Here is a 16051-nt window from a genome sequence, read left to right as displayed (position 1 = left end):
TTCCCCTGCTTGTGCTCTCTCTGTCTCTCACCCTGCTCTGTCTCTCTCTCTTTCTCTCTCTCTCAAATAAATAAAATCTTTTTTAAAAAACCACTAAACCACTTATGGAATATTTAATACATACAAGGCAACCAATGTTCCATGGACCGTACATTGAAGAATTCTGATTTAGAGAATGGGTTTCAGGTACTTTGCTTTCTGCTAATTTTGCCTAATGCATCAATAGAATGTGGATAATCTAAAATAATCTACCATGTTGTTTAATGAATAGAAAGAATGCTTATTTCTGAAGAGCAAATTCTGAAGAGCAAAGTATTATATTCAAATTAAATTTTCTGGCAGATATGAGTTATGCGGATATAGTTTGTTTATAGTTAAACTGAGAGTTAAACAATTTAACTTTTTCTATATAATGTTTAAAATAAATATATGAATATGGTCACATTTTAAAAGGCAAATAATAAAGAAGACCTTGTGAAGAAAAGCATCCACTCCAATCACCTCCAATCCTATTTTCATCTATTAATGTATTAAATGTATTAACCACCTAATATGTGTCAGATACTTTTCTAGGAGCAGGAGAAGCAGATATATTGTATCATTATTTCATGATTTATCATCTTTAGTATTATCTATTGACAGCCAGAGATTGAAAAAAAAATAATGATAGAGCTCACTTACCCTACCCTGGCTTCATGAAAAGAGCTTCTGGGAGTTTCAGAGTCGAAGGAGAATTTGGAGTTTGCACAATGCTGACAGGGACTTCAGTGAAAACACTGAAAAATAAAAAATTAATGAACTAGATAAGTGGCATAGAAAATTTTCAAAACAAAATACATAGGGAAAAGGAAATGGAAAAAAAAACTCCACATTGTAAGAGATCTATGACAACAAAAAGTAACCTAGCATATATGAATTTAAAGTTCTAGAATAAAATAATAACAGGGTTTGAAAAACTAAGCCCAAAATATTCCCAGATTTGATGAAAATTATAATCCCTGAGATCCAAGAAGCTCAAAGCCCAAGCAAGATCATGAAGAAAACAGACAGACATCAAAATCAAACGCTGAGAATCAGAGATCAAGGTAAAATCTTTTAAAATAAATAAGAAAAAAATGTATTAGGTATAACAAAATAAAAGTCAGAAATGGTAGCAGATCTCTTGGAATCAGTCCAAAACAGAAACATTGGAGTGAGATCTTTAGAGTATTAAAAGCACAAAATCCTCTCAACCTAGAATTCTATACCCAGTACAAAATATTTTTTTCAAAACTCAAAACAAAATAAAGACTATTTCAGGGGGACAAAAACACTGAAACAATTCATCACCATCTGACTGTCACTACCAAAAAATATGGAAGGTATTCTGTAAAGAGGAGGAAAATCCTACCAGATGAAAATATGGATCCAAACAACCTAATTCAAAGCACTGAAAACACTAACTTTGTGGGTAAACAACTCTTTTCCCCCTTTTTTAAATCTCTTTAAAACATATTTGAAAGCAGGATGGCAAAATAGGAGGTCCCCCATCTAAATCCTCCCACAACAACAATAGTTTGACAGCCATCCACAGACAAAAACATTTACCTTTGTAAGACTGTTGGGATTCAAGTAGGAGCTTGTGAAACCCTGGTGGAGCAAAAACCAAAGCAAGGCCATTTTTTTTAAGATTTTATTTATTTTAGAGAGAGAGAGAGAGAGAGAGCACAAGCAGGGGGAGGGGCAGAGGGAGAAGCAGGCTCCTCTCTGAGTAGGGAGCCCAACCTGGGGCTGGGTCCCAGGACCCAGGGATCATGAACTGAGCCCAAGGCAGATGCCTAACTGACTGAGCCACCCAGGAGCCCCTAAAGCAAGGCCATTTTGACAAGGCTTGTCCATGCTCTGGTGGCATACCAACTGTGGTCCAGCTAAAAGACTCAGACACAGCTCCATTCATCCCCTTGTGAATTCAGCTACGACCCCTTTTGGTTTTGGTCCTGCCACCAGCACCACCTGTGTGGGGACCACCATGATACTGAGATTTACCTCTAGGAGCTAGACCAGGTCCCCACAATAAATATCAGAAAAAAAACCCCTTGTGCTTCTGGCAGGGGGAAGGGAAAAAAATCATTTTGAAGTACACTAGAGCATTATGTTATTTGTGTAAAGTTTTGCCCTCAGAGAAAATTAGTTAACCAGAGCCTGACCTTCTGGGGTATTATCAGAACTGTATCACCTAGGGGAAGGGAAATAACAAACTCCAATTCATTCTCGTCAACCTGCCCCACCTAAGGGGGGCGGAAATTCAAGAAATTCGTGGGAAGTTCATAATCCAGAGCATTGGCTCACTAAAAGATTGAGAATTAATCATAGAAACATAGAACCCTTCCCCTCCCCTACACCTCACCACCACATAACTATCGGGGGAAAAAAGTAGTAGATACACAAAGATGAAGAGGACTGAGAATTGTCCAAAGTTAATTAAAGACACCAAACCACAGATCCAGGACCCTTAGAGAACAATAAGCAGAATAAATTTGTTAAGAATCTCACCTAGGTATTCATATTCAAATTATAGAAAACCAAAGACAAAATCTTTAAAGAAGCCATGGAAGGGGAGCAAAAACAATTTACCTAGAGCAAAACAAAGATAAGAATTATATCCAACTTCTCTTCATAGACTATGCAAGCAACAAGAGAGTGAAGTTGGAGGTGCCCCACCGCTTGGGTGGCTCAGTGGGTTAAGCCTTTGCCTTTAGCTCAGGTCATGATCTCAGGGTCCTGGGATCAAGCCCCACATCAAGTCCCATATCAAGATCTGCACAGCCACCCTTGCTCAGCAGGAAGCCTGCTGTTCCCTCTCCCTCTGCCTCTGCCTGCCACTCCCCTGTTTGTGCTCATGCTCTCTCTGTCAAATAAATAAATGAAATCTTTAAAAAATAATAAAATGAAAAATAAAGTGTTGGGGGGGAAACACAACCTAGAAATCTGTACTCAAGCAAAATTATCCTTCATAATTGAAGGAGAAGTAAAATGGTCAATTAATTCATCAAGAGTACAGAGTTTCCAAATGCATGGAGCAAAACTTGATAGAACTGAAAGGAATAACAAACAAATCCACAATTAGAATTGGAGATTTTAAGAACCCTCTTTCAATTGATACAATGAGTAAACAGAAAATTATGAAAGAAACAGAATACTTGAACAATTCTCAATTGACCTGACCTAATTAACAATTTAGAATATCTATTCAACAATAGAAAAATATACATTCTTTTAAAAAATAATGAAACATTTATCAAGGCAGACCATGCTTGGGGCTATAAAACAAATACCAATACATTTAAGAGCATTCAAACCATGAAAAGTATGTATTCTGGCTATAATTTAATTCTGAATACATAACAGAAAAATATCTGGAAAATCCACGATATTTGAAAAATAACATACTTCTAAATAAGCCATGGGTCAAAGAAGAGATCAAAAAAATCAGAAAACATTTTAAATTGAATGAAAACACAATATATGTGGGATGCTGCTAAGCATCACATACCGTGAAATTTAGAACTCTAAACGTCTATATTAGGAAAGGTTTCAATTCAATGATATCAACTGTCATGTTAAGGAAGATCAAAATAAGCCCAAAATAAGCAGAAGAACAGAGGAAATATAAGAGAAACAGTTGGTCAGTCTGAAGATAGTATATAAAATTTCAGTATTTATGCCACTTTTTCTGTAAGTTTGAAAATACATAAAAATTTTTAAAAATGGGGCATCTGGGTGGCTCAGTCAGTTAAGCCTCCAACTCTTGGTTTCTGCTCAAGTCATGATCTCAGGGTTGTGAGATTGAGCCCTGTATCAGGCTCCATGCTCAGCAGGGAGTCTACTTGAGATCCTCTCTCTTTCTCCCTCTGCCCCGTCCCTACTCACACTCACACTCATACACACACACACTCTCTCTCCCTCTAAAGAAATTGATAAAATCTTTATAAATAAATAAATAAATCCAAATAAATAAATAAATAAACAAATAAAATATAAAGACAAGGTTTTCCCATGTAAGTCAAATGGATTCTCCTTTTTTACACTGTACTGAAAACATTTCTCCATTTTCATTTGCTTTACATTTGTGAGTATGACTTTCTTGTACAGGATTTTGTTTCTGTTGTTTCCCAGGGCCTTTAACTATCCTTTTGTTTTTGTTGCCAAAAGAATAAAGTTCTTCCATTATTCTATAATACTTTCTGTTTTTTCATTCTTACAGTTTGTTTCACATAGTTGTCTTTTTTTTTTTCCTTGAAAATATCTCTTTTGTTTGTTGTTTCAAGTTTTTATGTAAACTCTATTTGGAAAAATAAAAATTAAAAATTTTTAAAAACTCCATTTGGTTAACATATAGTATAATATTGGTCTCAGGTATGGAATTTAGTGATTCATCATTCACATATAACACCCCGTGCTCATTCCAACATGTGCCCTCCTTTATACCCATCACCCATCTAGCACACCCCCCACCCACCTCCCTCTATCAACCCTCAGTTTGTTCTCTATCATTAAGAGTCTCTTATGGTTTGTTTCCCTCTCTTTTTATCCCCTTCCCCTATGTTCCTCTGTTTTGTTTCTTAAATTCCACAAATGAGTGAAATCATATGGTATTTGTCCTTTGTCTGACTGATTTGTTTGGAGACATCTCCTTTAAAGCCCTCTGCAGTCTCCTTTTGCTTCAAACTGGACCAATTTTTCTTTAACCCTACTACTGCTTCTATCACTACTACTATTACACACAATGACCCATCTGCACATGCGCACACAGATACACACACGCACGTGTGTGCGTATACTCATGCACACACAGGTTTTTCTTGTTTGCTCTTGATTTAACAGTCATAATTGCATTATGGTCTGAAAACAAGGCCTATAAAATTTAGACTTTTTGGAATCTATTAAAATGTTCTCTTAGTTCAACAACATGATTTATCTTTTAAAAAATCCTTTAAGTGTGTTAACTACATACTTCAATTCTTTAAAAAGTTTTAATTTAAAAAATAGAAGTCCCCTAGGCATGTGGGGAAAATATACATTCTTTGTTGTTAGAAAAACTGCTCTCTTCTTATTAAATCAACCTCATTTACACCTATCTGATTCATTTATATCATTATTGATTTTGTCCTACTTATCCTGTGTTAATGTCTTTCAATGCGATTGTGTTTTTCATCAAATTCTTGATTCTTAAAGCATTTACCTTATGGATTTTGCTGATATATTGTTCTGAGCACAATACTATTGGCTTAAAATTTTATTGCTTCTGATATTAATATTGCTTGTCCTACTTTCTGATTTGTATTTTCCTAATATGTGTTTAATTATGTCTTTATTTTTAATCTTTCTATATAATTTAATTTCAGTATTTTCTTTGTGAGCAGTACATTTAATCACAACTTTTATTTTAAGCAGGTAAATTCCACTCATTCACATTTATTATAATTACCAATATGTCTGGTCTTATTTCTAAAACCTTATTGTTTAATTTTCTATTTAATTAGTATACTTTTTTATCTTTTTCTAAGTGCTTCATTTTTTCCTTTTGCATTCTTTTCCCTCTGCTACTAATTTCAAAGAGGCACTGCATAATTCCTCTACACCCTAAATGTTGTAAAACACCTACTTGAAGAGAATATTGATGTATTAATGTACAAAAACTGAAGATGACTACATATCCACAATGCACTGAGTTGAGAACCTTTGAATATTTTTATTCTTTCCCCACTTCTTATCTTTGGTGTCATTTATTTGAAATGTGGGTTCTAAGTTACTCTATTTTACAGAGCTAATTTATTTTCTCTGTCCAGAAACTGCTCTTAACATTTTCATGATAATTCACATGTACATTAGCAACAATTACTCAATTTTATCTATGTTTTATTGTCACTATTGCTCCTTGTATATTTAATCTTCTCCGAACTTTAGTTTTTTTCTGATTCATCTTTCAGTAAGCTGGAGTGGTTCCTTAAAGTTGTGTTTTGTTTTCCAAGCTCTCACATATCAAAAATGCCCTTTTTCCTTTCTCACATACGAAAAATATATGTGAGGATCAAATTGTAAAATCAAAGTCCTTTATTCTTATGAATATGTAAATAAAATTCTACTCACATAGCCTTCACTGTTGCAGATTGGATTATCTTATAATGATCTGAGTCACTTCCTTCTTTAAGTTACCTATTATTTTTCTGTAGAAGCTTATAAGATTTTGTTTTTATCCATGAAATTTATAAGTGTCACCAGGAGCCCCCAGAGTTACTGTTGTTAATTCTGTCTAGAGGTCAAATGCATGCCCTTCCTTCTAAGGAATGCAGGTGCACCAAGATGGTCTAGCCATCAACTATAAGCAGGGGTCTAGTGAAGACAAATCATCAGCATTAGGGAGGTCTAGCACTAGGCAACCAGTCTGAACCATGGGCCTAAGTTGCAGCAACTGAATTCCTGGAGGGATTGAGTGGGGACAAAGCAGAACCCTAATTCCTAACCCTAAGCCCTCTGAGACTAGTGGGAAAGGAAACAAATTGGAAATACTTAAGCAGGGACATAAATAATGGATCCAGTCACTGAAACTGGTGTATAAAATAACAGTGTGACCAGGGTGAGTAGGCACTGTCACAGAGTTTCAGCATTAGAAAACAAGAAAAAGTGCCCTTTCAAGAATGTAGGTGTACCAAAAGGGTCCAGTCATCAACAGACATTAATCTTGAAGGATCAGCCTCAGAAATCAGGGTAATAGGATTCCATTCCTGCTATTCTTGAAGTTCAGACCTAATTACTAGGTTTAATTTAGAAGGTATTTTCTATGTTTTTCTTCCTTTCTCCAGAATATATGTGACTACAATTCATGTTAAGCTCTCCACACATACCTCAGTCTAAGCCTCCTCATCTCTCCATTAATAGTAGCTGAAAAAGTAATTTTCTTTTTTTTAACTTATCTATTCATGAGAGACACAGAGAGAGAGAGAGAGGCAGAGATGTAGCCAGAGGGAGAAGCAGGCTCCCTGAGGGGAGCCTGTTGTGGGACTCGATCCCAGGACCCTGAGATCATGCCCTGAGCTGAAGGCAGATGCTCAACGGCTGAGCCACCCAGGTGTCTCTGAAAAAGTGATTTTCACACAACTTATCAGGGAGTGTGATAAACTCACTCACAGTGTGAGTGAACAAAATAGGACTGTTCTCAGAGTGTGCATCTATGAGACAATAAAATTGGTCCATAGAGTTAAACGAAGTCATCTTCAAGTGGCTCTACCTCCCGGGCCCTTAGGCTGCAGATTGGATATCTTCACTGCCTTGGAGGGGAAGTGACATAATCACTTCCACTTATATTTCATTAGCTAGACTTACTCACATGATCCCACCTAGCTTCAAGGGAAAGCGGGAATGCAGTTGCTCCTATGAGAAGCAACAGTAACGCATATACAAAGGCAATCGTCGCCCCCCCCCCCCCAGCCCCATGCCAATGTAAAGAAGAATCTCTGACACTAAGGCTGAAGGTCAGACATGGGACTGGTAGTGAATTCACTGAAGTTATGCTTCTCCAGCAAGATTTCTCTTGGCAACACCAAAGTATCAGGTTGTGCTTCCATTAACACACACACACACACACACACACACACACACCCCTGCCTGACACCCCTGACATAAGAGCAGTACACTTTATCAACAATGATCATGAATATTAGTTTCTAGACTAGCACATTGGATTGTCATTTTCCAAGGCTGACATTTACAACTCTCTTAACTTAGTGATGTTAGATACTCAGAATAATGGTACCGGGGCCTTGGAAATAATCGAAATGAGTTAAGTGCAGATATTGTTAAGCACCCTTTAGAATCATTGTCTGAAGTTTGTAGCTCATAGTTTTCCTTTAATTAAACTGCCTGCTCTATTCGGGTGTTTAAATTACACTGAATATGATGTACTGTCAGATGCTCTTAAGGTTAATGTAGAATTTCCCTCACTAATTTCCGTCTTTCATTCAACATTTCTGTTCTGCTAACACAATGAGATGCAGTAAAATGAGGTTCCTTTCTTGTTGCTTTCTTAGCAATGTGAAGAGCACAGTGCATGCAATGCATGCACAGAAAATGAATTGTAAGAAAAGTTGCTGTGAAGACATCCAGAGCCCTCATTTGTTGTAACCCTTCATGTTTTAGAAATTGAAAGAGTTTTCTTGAAAAGGTTCAAGTGCTTCTACAAACCCGAAACCTCTCATCCAAAGCTAGCTCTCATCTCTGAGTTAGCCCCTAAACTCATCAGACGAGGAGATTCACTACAGCTTTGGACTGAGATAAACAGCAGGCACGCAGCCTGCCTTTGAGGGTCCTTGGTATGCTTCAAGGCCCCCAAAACAGTGACCTAGGCAACTGGCTCAGTGGGAAAGGGTGAAATCCAGACCATACAAAATGAGGAATTAAGGGAGGAAAAAGATCTTAAACCAACAAGCACTGAAGAAGCTACAGCCTTCGTGCTGAAGTGAGATATTTTGTCTGTGTGTTAAATTTGAGGACCCAAATGACTGAACTTGAACTTCACAGGAATAGCCATGAGAATTTTTGCTAAGCCCCTCTCTATTAATCAGTGTAACAAATATTTTATCATTTTATCTCTTTTCCATGTCCTATTTCTTATCCTCTCTTCCTCTTCTGTAGCATTTTCCTTTCTGTGACTTTCTGGATTTCCTGGTTTGTGAGTTGGCCTCACGGGTGACCAGAGGCACCAGACATGATTTAGCCTACTTGGGAGTAATCAAACTAAAGCTGTCACTGAAATTCTTGTCTTCCTTAAAACTCTGCATTACCCTTGGCACACCTAATTTGTCTGACTAAATGCTTTATGAGAAAACATTGAAGAAGTGTTCACTCACTGGGCCTTCTAGAAGTACTCAAGTACTACGCACCCTGAAACTGGGCCCTCTTGTGGGTCCATTGTCAAATGAGAATGGAGTGTCCAAGGGAGACAGAACATGAGAGACTCCTAACTCTGGGAAACGAACAAGGGGTGGTAGAAAGGGAGGTGGGCAGGGGGTGGGGGTGACTGGGTGACAGACACTGAGGGGGGCACTTGATGGGATGAGCACTGGGTATTATGCTATATTGAACTCCAGTAAATAAATAAATAAATTGATTAATTAATTAAAATAAAAATAAAAGAGAATGGAGTGTCCCGGATTTCTGAGCTGCCACCCTTGCTGGAGCAGAGATATCAGTAGACATCCCCATGTACGAGCCTGGGATTCCAAGTCTGGATTGCAGAGTTTTCCTACTCCTAGTTCTGACCCTATCTCCCCAAGGGTAGCCTTGGACAGCCTCTTCCCTCTGGACCTCAGTTTTCTCGTGTGATTTAAGACAGTTGAAAATAAGTTTCAGTCACTGTCAATACCTTCCAATCAGCACTGATTGGAAGTGTTTGCTTGGGTCATGGTGTTCAGAAAGATTCTAAGTGTCCAGGTTCAATATTGTCACTGCACTCTGTTGTCACTGCATTATTTCTTTTTTTTAAGATTTTATTTATTTATGCATGAGAGACATAGAGAGAGAGAGAGAGAGAGAGAGAGAGGCAGAGACACAGGCAGAGGGAGAAGCAGGCTCCACGCAGGGAGCCCGACATGGGACTTGATCCCGGGTCTCTAGGATCCTATCCCCGGCTGAAGGTAGTGCTAAACCACTGAGCCACTGGGGCTGCCCTTTTTTTTTTTTTTTTTTTTGACTGCATTATTTCATAATGGCTAAGAGCAGTAGTTAAGAGTACTGGATTTGGAATCAAAATTTCCTGGACCCCCTTACTAGCTGTGTAGCCATTAACATGATACTTAACTTCTCTAAGGTTGTGTTCCCTCACATGTAAAATGAGAATAATAGTACATGCCTTAATATCGTAAGAAATGCATTAGACAAATCATATAAAGTTGATAGCACAATACCTTATTGTGTGAGCCCATGGTCTGTATAGAAAACTATCTGCATGGCCCTCAACTCACAAGCCCAAATAAATATATAGCAAAATATCTGCCACAGGCAGAGGACTGAGGAGTAGTGCTCTATTAGTTAACATCCCAAGACCAAATACGTTCTAAGATGTTTTCTAGCTTTCAGGTTATGTTTCTGTGGATACCAGAACAGCACAGATTGAGGTTAACCACCTTAGCGGCATGTGCAGTGGAATTTATAGTAGGCATATGTGGGATGTTGACAGCTTTCCTTGATTGGCTACTTCAGTTCAGCCAGCTTTTAGAATTATTTTAACTAGGCATGTCTCCCTACTTAAGAAACAGTTAAACAAGGAGGTAAAAAAAAAAAAAAAACAGGTGATCATGTTGAACTTGTGGATTAACTTTACACCAAACTGATGTATATCAGTTGACTTATTATCAACTGGTTATATCTTTTTATCTAATAAATCTAGTAATTTTGCAGTTTGGGTGCAGATATCACTTCCAATTCCAACAACTCAAACTCTCACTCTTCTATGGATTCCGGGAAAATCGTCATTCAAACAAAAATTTTTTGAATGCCTATGTGTCAGGCATTGTCATATCCACTAAAGATACAAAATCATATAAGCCATGGCTCTTGGAGCTAAAGCACATAGAATCTAAAAAACAAATTCTAATGGCATGCCTGGATTTGTCCTGCTCTGATTCTATATATTTAACAATTAGCTTTATTCTTTATGGTCAGTATTCCAGCATTCACAAACATCCAGTTCCCCTCTCCTTTCTGAACGCAGACAACTGCATTCCCACTCTCCCTCGCTACGTGGGAGCATGTGCTTAAGGCTAACCAATGAAATATGAGTGGAAATGATTGTATCACTTCCTTCCAAAACAGAACATGAGAGACTCCTAACTCTGGGAAACGAACAAGGGGTGGTGGAAGGGGAGGTGGGCGGGGGGTGGGGGTGACTGGGTGACGGGCACTGAGGGGGGCACTTGATGGGATGAGCACTGGGTGTTATTCTATATGTTGGCAAGTTGAACACCAATAAAAAATTTTAAAAAATAAAAAAAATAAAAAAGATTAGGAGAAAGTCTTCATGCTTTCTCTTTCCTTGACGTTGGTGCTCCAGAAGTCCCCAGTTGAAATAGCCGCATCACAAGGTAGACCATCCATTGATCTGTGAACCTACCATACCCCATCTCACTGCCTGTTTGTATGGGATATGTAGAATGAGCAAATATGAGGCCTTCTTGTGTTAAATCACTGAGATTTTTAACATTCTTACTATAGCATAATGCAGATTACACTTTTTTTAAAGAGTTTATTTTTTAAGGAACTTCTACACCCAACATCAGCTCGAACTCACAACCCTGAAGTCAAGAGTCGCATGCTGTACCGATTGAGTCAGCAAAGTGCCTCACTTTTTTATTTTAAAAAAAGGCTTCCAACCACAGACAGAGCATACATTCACCCATGCATATTAACTACCTTATCTTCTTTTAACCAAATGTTTGAGGTTGAAGAATATTTAAAACATTGCTTGTGCAATATGGGGCACAGGCTAAAACATCAAGAAAATTTCAGTCCTATCACATAGAACTAGGCATGTCTCCCTACTTAAGAAACAGTTAAACAAATATGTCTCCATTCTCTGTTTTTCACGCAGCAGTGCTTTTATATACTTGCTTAGCTTATTTGTTAATGCTAGTAAATTGGGTGAATTATTTTTAGTATATTTAATACTGAAGTGGGCACATACTATGCTGTGATAAATAAATCCAATACTTCACATCCTTTCTAAAGAAAACGCTGTTTTACTGAATTTTAGAGTTGAGAAATAACCTGTGTTGATAATATAGGGCTTCGTTATCGGAAGCTGATTTGAGAATAGGACACAATGTCACAAATCCTAGAGCACAGTCAAATCAAAGGTCATTTTCTCTGTAGTATACACGTGTTATTATAAACCACTGCAATTGATTTCCCAGTATTATTAAAACAACACAACTACTCTTTCATAATTAGAAATTTTCTGAGTGCAGATGGTGCCCAACTCACAATGGTTCAACTTTGACTAGCAACATGCAGTCTGATCCTGTCTTGTGAAGCTGAGCAGTGGCAGCAAGCTGCAACTTTCAATCAGCCACGCCATCACAAGGGTCAACAACAGAGACACTCAAAACCCTCGGAACCCACACAATCCTTCTGTTTTTCATTTTCAGCACAGTATTCAATCAATTACATGAGACAGTCAACACTTTGTTACCGAATAGGCTTTGTGTTAGATAATTTTGCCCAACCATAGATAGGATCATGTAAGTGTTCTGCGCACATTTAAGGTAGGCGAGTCTAAGCTATGATGTTCAGGGGATCCCTGGGTGGCGCAAGGGTTTGGCGCCTGCCTTTGGCCCGGGGCGCGATCCTGGAGACCCGGGATCGAATCCCACATCGGGCTCCCGGTGCATGGAGCCTGCTTCTCCCTCTGCCTGTGTCTCTGCCTCTCTCTCTCTCTCTGTGACTATCATAAATAAATAAATAAATAAAAATAAGCTATGATGTTCAGTAGGTTAGGTGCATTAAATCCATTATTGACTTAATATTTTTGACTTACAATCGATTTATTGAGACATTGTAAGTCGAGAGAGATCTGTATTCAAAATCTTTGCTCTTTTGCAAAGAGACATTAATGTATAAATAACTGGTAAATGTTAGATGAAATTCGAGATATCCAACATTTCTGTATACTAATAAGCGATGTAATAAGTTTGATAATACATTTACATGTTCATGTTGACTTTGCATGTATTTATAATTGAAAAATGACTAAACAAAGGAAGTGCTTTTCCTTTTATTATTATTTGTTTTAAGTATCATATGGGGGTATAGCTACATAAAATCAAACTCCAGGTGGAAATGGAATCATTCAATAAAATACAGAGACAGCTGTGTAATTGGTAACATTCTAAACCTCCATATTCTACTCATGAAACTTACAAACTAGTTGTATATACCTGACAGGAAACTAGAAACCAATCCACAAACAAGCTCAAAACTTTATTAAAGCCTTATTGCCTGTATCAAAGTAAATCCTATGCTTACAGGCCTCTCTACATGAGGAATGTATAAGCTCCTTGAGTTTTGCCCAATATCTGTCTCTACCCCCAGCCCAACCCCGTCTCATCTAAAGCATTCTTTGCCCTGGATCCAGTAATTTCCAATGCTCTGATGGTCCTCCATTAACAACAGGTGAAATGTATAAGCTCCTAACCATGCTATTCAAGTTCCTCTAGAACGTGGTCCCTGATTACCTCTCTAAACTCAGCCATTCTTCTGCCCCCAGCAAAATACCCCATGTGAGGTTTATCAAAGTGTGACCCATAGATTTACCCTAGGAGATTCGGCTTAGATACCACCACCTCGGGGAAGCCTTCTCCGAATCCCCATATTGCATGACCCTCTTTGGTGCTCATTTCCTTTAAAGTACTTAGGACAGAACAACTGTCTTTCTCCTTATCCATTTTCTCCTTAAAGGCTGAGAGCTCTTTGAGAGAAGGAATCTTTTCCTCTTCTCTGTTTTTCCCCCACTTCCTAGCAGTGATCCTGGCTGTGATAGAATGAGGAGGTAAGATGGAACTGTGCCTTGCTTACCAGTTGGTAGCTATAACCATAAAACACACAGCCAGTGGTGTGCTGGAACCAGATCATGCCAGCTTGTGAGAGGCAACTATGTACAACGCTTCTCAACTCTTCAGATAGTGACATCAGTTTGGTGGTTTGAAATTAGCTATGGTAGTTGAAAATGCCACAAAACATGGCTAAATGATACAAATCATACTTCTTTTCCCCTAGAGATGTGGTACCATCACAGTGCTGCAAACAGTTTATGTCTACTTTGGTAAAGTGGCAAATGGTGCAAATATACCACCTGATTACTTGATAATACTTTCCCCCCATCACATCTTCATGACTGGCTTGAAGATCTGTAGTTTTCTTCAGTAATAATTGCCTAAAAATCTGGGTAACTGATGATTCTCTGTGTAGTAGCTATGTTGATTTTGTTAACTTTGTCGTCTTAAGAACTGCATCAGATTAGTTGTGCATAAATTCCATAAATATTAGCGTGTTTTTTGGTGAGTGGTAGTGTTTATGACAAATGGGACAATACATTTATTTAGTTGCAACAAAAAGCAGTGAGTCTGTACCCAATCAGCTATTTCTGAAACATCCTCCAAATAAAAGTTTCAGGTCAATAGGCCTTCTACCAGATAGAAGGGTTTTTTTCCTCCCAAGTTTTTTATTTAAATTCCAGCTAGTTAACATGTAGTGCAATATTAGTTTCAGGTATAGAACCAGGTAAAAGTTTGCACAGATCTTAAAGTACCCACTTCTCTTGTTGTGCTGCTATGAAAATACCAGATGGGGACTGCTCTAATCAGGAATTTTAATGGGAATGGTTCTCTCCCTACTACTTTCCATGGCTTATAAATAGACTCAGAAAAGAATTCGGATTTTAAAAAGCATGATTTCAGACTATGAAAAATATTAGAGAAGTCCTAGAGAACCTTAGCAGCTAAATGTTTGCTATTGTACAGTTTAGTGGTTCCCCAAAATCACTGGTACTGGCCAGCCTAGATGCATCAGAATCACTTGGGAAGCCAGTTACAAATACATATCCCTGTACTCCATAACAGGAGGGTCTATGGTGAGCCCAGGGAATCTATTTTTTTTTTACAAGATCACCAGATAATTCCAGTCTATTGATTGTAGTTTTTAACCCTCAGTCCCCTCTTGGAAACATTTTGTTTTAGTTTACAAGTTTGTCTTCCTTTGACTTTAAAATATATGCTCTCAGATTTGAGTAATGACCATGAAGAGAAGTCAGAATTCATCAGTAACATCAACAAATGGCCAAAAAAGGTTTTTAATATAGAACGCAAGGTATTAAGCTTACACATGAAAAATGAGTAGGGAAATGGAAGAAATTATCTCAGTAATTTAGCTTCCCTTCCCCTTGGAGTATTTTCTGTGATGACCCACCCACATAATTGAAGGACAGGTGCTCTAATCATTGATTTTTCTGATAATTTTTCCAATTCTTCTTTTTGAATGTGTACAACTGTTCTTAAATTGAAATAACAAAAATCAGAGGTATGGGCTTCCTGTGACTCTTCTTCTGGGAAAATCTTTGCTTATTGCCACATGATAGAACCACTCCTTAATGATTTTAAAGCCAGTTGCAAATTTGGAATTATTGGCAGAATCACAACTTAGTGTGTCACAAAATATATTATTGATTTTTTTCTTTTTTCTTTTTTCTAAGAGATGTAGGGAGATGGATGTGGGCAGAAGGATGGAGGAGCAAAGGGAGAGAGAGAGAGTATCTTAAGCACGCTTCACATCCAGCACAGAGCCCAACATAGGGCTCCATCTCACAACCCTGAGAACATGACCAAAATCAAGAGTCAGACACATACCTGACTGGGCCACTCAGGTGCCCCTACCATTGCTTTTCTGAACAGAATTTTTACTTATCTCAGTTGACTTTGCCTTTGCATCCACCTCTCAAGTATTACATGTAGATTTAAAAAGAATTAGATACATGAAGACTCCTAACTCTGGGAAACGACCTAGGGGTGGTGGAAGGGGAGGAGGAGGGGGGTGAATGGGTGACGGGCATTGAGGGGGGCACTTGACGGGGTGAGCACTGGGTGTTATTCTGTATGTTGGCAAATTGAACACCAATAAAAAATAAATTTATTATTAAAAAAATTAAAAGAATTAACTACACAGGAGCTATGAGTTAATACTTTGCTTTACTTTAGACTGTATCATTCTCTTAGAACATAAACACTTGTAACAGAAACAGAGGGTGTTTTCTTTAACACCCCTCAAGTACATAACCATTCTCACTTTTGTATTTGGTTACACATTTTCTTTGACAATGAGGTTTCTCTGGTCTATAGCCATAGATTTCTTATGCTATTGTGTTGTTGAATGCCTCCAAATGTCATTATAACAACGTGTAATCTTTGTCCTAATTCATAAAACATTTAAAAAAATTCATGCCAACATTTGGAGTCCCTAGGAGTACCCT

General features: G+C 37.9%; 1 long non-coding RNA gene across 1 annotated transcript in view; it reads right to left on the bottom strand.

Annotated features, from left to right (window-relative positions):
• Positions 1–695: 695 nt before the first annotated feature.
• Positions 696–16051, bottom strand: part of LOC121483459 — a 90311-nt gene continuing 74955 nt past the window's right edge. Inside the window, exon 3 of the long non-coding RNA XR_005985735.1 lies at positions 696–776. This is a non-coding gene — a long non-coding RNA (uncharacterized LOC121483459). The remainder of the gene's footprint in view (positions 777–16051) is intronic.

Source organism: Vulpes lagopus, chromosome X, assembly GCF_018345385.1.
Source record: "Vulpes lagopus strain Blue_001 chromosome X, ASM1834538v1, whole genome shotgun sequence".
NCBI lineage: Eukaryota > Metazoa > Chordata > Mammalia > Carnivora > Canidae > Vulpes > Vulpes lagopus.
The sequence above is the reverse complement of the archived record's forward strand: the minus strand, read 5'-3'. Positions and strand labels throughout refer to the sequence as shown.